The sequence below is a fragment of the Asparagus officinalis genome, unplaced genomic scaffold (genome assembly GCF_001876935.1).
Source record: "Asparagus officinalis unplaced genomic scaffold, Aspof.V1 AsparagusV1_Un539, whole genome shotgun sequence".
Classification (NCBI taxonomy): Eukaryota; Viridiplantae; Streptophyta; class Magnoliopsida; order Asparagales; family Asparagaceae; genus Asparagus; species Asparagus officinalis.
The window spans coordinates 84,938-90,491 of NW_017972803.1; positions in this window are offsets into that span (position 1 = coordinate 84,938).

Consider the following 5,554-nt stretch of genomic DNA (forward strand, 5'->3'; position numbering starts at 1 on the left):
GTTAGGGTCATCTCCAACCCCCACTTGGTCAAACCTTTCTATAGTTAGGACAAAAACCAGAATTCCCTGTCGATAAACGAAAGACTTTCATCCATTCCTCTTCAGTCAAACTTTTTACAATGAGGGCCGAAGTCAGAATTTCATCTCGATAAATGAGAAATTTATCCTCAGATTGGGTAACCAATCCTATAAAAGTTAGGGTTATCTGGATATTTTTGATTCTCCGAGTGGAGATCCCACTCTTAGTTTCACCTTTAGAATTCTCGAAGTAGAGATCCCACCTTGAGTTTCTTTTACAGTTGAAGATAGAATATAAAATTCTTTCTCTCCAACACCAGGTTCATCTTTGCTCCAAGAGAAGACACAATCTATCCAAAATCCATACCTTACACGCATAAGGGACTTTATCTCGATCCCTAATTAGAGATAAGTCTATATCTAACACATGCTGTCGGGTGGTCTGTTCTCGTGAAAACGACCAAGTCTAAGTATTCAACATCGTAGCACCAAAAATCTATACCTTTCATGCATGGGGGACTTTATCTCGATCCCTAATTAGAGATAAGTCTACATTTAACACATGCTGCCGGGTGGTTTGTTCCCATAAAAAAGACAAAAGTCCACGTATTTGATATCGTGGCAAGTTGTTATTAAAAACATCCAAAATCCATACCTCACACACATAGGGGATTTTATCTTGATCCCTAATTAGAGATTAGTTTGCATCTAACACATGCTGCCGGGTGGTCCGTTCCCGCGAAAACGACAAAGTCTACATATTCAACATCGTAGCACCAAAAATCCATACCTTTCATGCATAGGACTTTATCTTGATCCCTAATTAAAGGTAAGTCTGCATCTAACACATGCTGTCGGGTAGTGTATTCCCAAGAAAATGGAAAAGCCCACGTATTCGACATCATGGCAGGTTATTATTAATAATGCTAGAATCCATACTTCACACGTATGGGGAACTTTATCTCAACTCCTAATTATAGATAACTCTACACCTAACACGTGTTGCCGGTTAGTCTTTTATTACGAAAAGGATGAAAGCCCACGTATTCGATATCGTGGTAGGCTGTCATTAATGATGCCAGAATCCATGTCTTATACGCATGGGGGACTTTATCTTGATCCCTAATTAGAGACAAGTCTACGCGTAACACGCGTTGTCGGTTAATGTTCTGTCGTGAAAAAAAAACACCAGAATCCATGCCTGGGGAACATTATCTTGATCCCTAATCGGAGATAAGTCTACGCCTAACACGCATTGCTAGTTAGTCAATTCCCGTAAAAATGACTAAGTCTATGTATTAAAATCATAGCACTAAGTCTAAGAGAGTTTATTCTTTTAGCACAATGTTACATGTGGAACAGATTTAGATAATTTACATGCTAGCTTGACTCAAACGGTAGTCGGTAAAGGCTCATCAAATCCGTTGATGGCTGAGTGTTTGAAAAAAATCCTATAATGAGCAGCTTGTGATAATGGATTCGCTCTTCTAGCTCAGAGAGCTTCTCTTCACAAAGAAAGTACAAGCTTCACCTTCAATCAACTTTAATAGTCATTAACTAACCAGCTTCATCAGTTGGTCCCGTGACTCGAGCACTTGGGGTAGCTTCAGTGATAGTAGTTGTATCAGCACCAACGACTGGTCCTACAATCAAATCTCACACAAAGAGTTCAACTTGACGAGCGTTTGATGCATTCACAGCTTGTTCTCGCCACACTTTGACGAGTATACGAGTATAAACTACATCTCCATGAGCCTCCAACGGGTATATGAAGTTAAACTGATTCCTAAAACTCCAAAGAGTATACAAGTATAAACTAATTCTCCACATTCTAACGCCTTAAGAGCTTAAACTGTATAGACTTTAGTTAGCGTATGAGTATAAACTATGTTCACGCCGGGCAACGCGTTATAATGAAAGTCAACGCCGGTCAACACGTAATGATGTAAGTCAACGTCGGTCAACGTGTTGTAACGAGAGTCAACGTGTTGTAATAAAATTCAACGACGGTCAACGCATTTCAATGAGAGTCAATGCCGATTAACACGTCGATATTTTTGCCAAAATAAGGCTTAATTATGTTCACAGCGTAACTGTCACGTCCCGCTTCCTAAAATACCTGGGAATCAGAACGTGAACAAGCCTGTGACGTATTAGATTAAGGAGAATAAATAAAAATAAACATTTCTCCTCAACCTAATACGCTAAGCATCAAGAAATAAATACAATAAAAATGCACATGTCCTCGATCACAGTTAGCAAGAATATAATAATCAACTCAGAACAGAATATCCATATCACAAGTGATTATCATCCAAGACATAAAAATATGGGTCAAACATGCCCTTATACAAAACAGAACAAATGAATGCTGAAGAGATACAAAATTACATCGATTAGCAGAAAAAGAAAGAACTACAAAGTAAACTAGGACCATCAACTAATAAAAGAAAAGACTAGGCTTCGACTTCTTTTTCTGCTCTATCTGCAAAGCACTCCTGCTGAGAATATCCGGGCTCTAGCGTATCTCCAAGCAGGACCTGTCCTTCCTCTAAGTCTGACGTACACCAAAGAAAACAGGTGTAAGTCAGGGTGCATGGCATATGACAAGATCCCACAAAACACATAGAGCGAACGAAAACCGAAGCGGAAAACGATACGATAACAGAAATGACAAAAGAACGTGCAACTGGAAATCTAACAAAATCAACATGTGAAAACACTACTAAAACATGATATTCATAAGGCTAACTGCATACTATAACCGGGTCGAGTACTAGCCATCCTAAAACTCACTAGTCTACATCTCAAACAGAGGTAACGCTCATATCATCGGATACTGACTGTTCACAAATCCTCTACGTGCATCCAAACCCGCAAAACGGTTCGGTGAGAGGACTACATGCAATCCGATTTTGGCCTGGTTCGAACTCAAACAAAACTCGGGTGATAAAACGATTTCACTGACCAAGTACAAAACGATTCACTTGGCCCAACAAACTAACCCCAGTGTGAAACGGTTCACTGGTACGAGTCTCGAAGATACATCAATAGCTTTATCCGATCACATGAACCATGACTTCCCCATCCCAACTCTTCTTGTTTTTTTAAGTCAGCAATCAATCCCTATTAAAACTCTAGTTCACCATCAAAACTAAGTCAACACACCACACATGTCACTAGGTCTGTTCATGACACACGTGGCTACTAAGTCATGAGCTACTATGGTTCTCAATCACAACAAGAAATAATAAAAGCAGACATGTTAAATACAGTAAAATATTCACAAAACATGAAATGTAACCATGAATCAGGAAAAAATATGCATATAGTCCGGTTTCATCAATATCTTATTATCCAACCCTATAACTACTCATACAACTTATCAGAAGCTAAATAATATCCAATATGACTACGGTTAAAAATGAAATCAAAAAACCGTGATTGTTTTACACATAAAATGTTGCAGTCTATAACTACCAACACAAAATCATAATTTAATTTAAATCCAAAATAAATAATTCTTTTTCAAAATAAATTCTTTTAAATTATCATAATTATCAAAAATATAATTCTTTTGCCGAAAAAATTTAACAACTCAAAATGACCCCTTTTTCGAAATAAATAATTTTAAATTATCTATTCTAATAATTATTCATAACCAACCCTTTTTCCAAATAAATCCTTTTCTCATCATAATAATTCTAAAAACATCTCAACATAACAACTTTTACACAAAATAATTTTCCTTTAGACGATTAATCATACTATCATTATTTAATATTATTCATTAACAAGCCATGCAGATAATAACAATTCACCAACTAATCTATACAACTAATTAATGACAGATATAAATATGAAATGACGAGTTAAGAGGAGCGAGATCTTGCTTGCGAGACCAAGAGGTCTAATGACATGATGGTAGCGCCGTTACGGACACGACACGTTGGACCTGAATGGGAGGCGGCTACGGTTCGGTCGGGGGTGGTCGGGAGGTTCAAGCCTCAAGCGCGTATTGGCGAACGCTTGGGACGACAGGCCGTGCGCGCTGATGGACGATGGGAGAGGTGGGGATCTAGGGCACGCAGCAGCGGGGGGAGGAGGGGTCTGAGATAGCAAGGAGGATGGACGAAGCGGCGTTTACAACTTGGAGGAGCGGAGGCCTGTCGTTTGGCGAGGATGCTACGTGAATTGAGGTGGATGTTGGGGTGGCAAGGGATTGCTCGGATCTAGGGGAGAAGGGTGGGGAGGTTGGTCGGGAGTTTGGGGGCTGCTTTTAGGGTGGTCAAGTTAAGTTAGGGGCTGGGGGGGCCAGCGTTGGGTGGCTCTGTTGGGGGGAGAACAGGGAGGTGAGGGGTGGCAGTAAGGAAGGGAGGGACGAACATGGGGTTGATGGAGCGAGATTTGGTGGTTGGTGAATTGAAAGCGTCCGGAGTTGGTTCGGGCGTCAGGTGATGGCGGGCGGTTGCGGAGGCTTCTCAGGGGGAGGGCTGTTGGCGGTCTGCGATGTGGCTGGCCGGAGGGATCTCGGTGTGGGAGGGCCTTAAGGGGGGTGGTGGTTGCTCGACTCAACGGCTGCAGGCCGGGGTGGCCTGGGTGGGTGGGAGCGACAAGGGGAGGGTTTGGGGATTGGTCGGGGAGAGAGAAAATTAGGGTTTTTAAAAATTAATTAATAATAATAATAATCACAAAAAAATTAAATAATTATGTGAAAATTAGCTACACATCAAAACATACCAGTTGTAGTATTACAACCAATAATACATAATAGTAGAAATAATACAAGAAATTACACAATTAAAAAAGAATAATTAATAAAAAATATAATTACTTATATTTAAAATCAAATAATTATGGGATAATTATCCACATAGTAAAACATACCAAATTATACTAATATGACATATAATATGTAATAGAAGAAATAATACAACAAATTATATAATAATGAGTAATTAATAATACAACATATTATACAAAATAATATGTAATAATAATAATACAACATATTATTTAAAAATAATATGTAATAGTATCAATAATACAATAGATTAATTCTAAAAAAAATTTACCGCATAAAGTTATTTAATAAATATTAATATCATTTAAATAAATATAAAAGTTGGACTTTAAATCATAAAAAATCTAGAAAATCAAGAAAAATACAAATACTCTTTTAAAAATTAAAATTAAATATTTTAAAATTCTAGAAAATTATTTTAATTAATATAAAAATTTTACGGTCCTTACAGCAACAAAGGTCGACGCCGGTCAACGCATCGATGATTTTGTCGAAATAAGGCAAAGGATGAAATTTTAGGGCAAAGGATAATTCTCCTGACGAAGACGGTCAGTTCAACGACGATTCAACGACAAGAGGTAATTCAAATATCAACATGCCAGTTTTAGTTCAAGATTTCGACAACGGTCAGATAATAAACACAATACTAGAAGAATTTCAGACTATTCGAAAAAATACTGAATAGACTAGAAGCTGAAGAAGTCAATGAATTGAAGGTTAGACGTATCATAT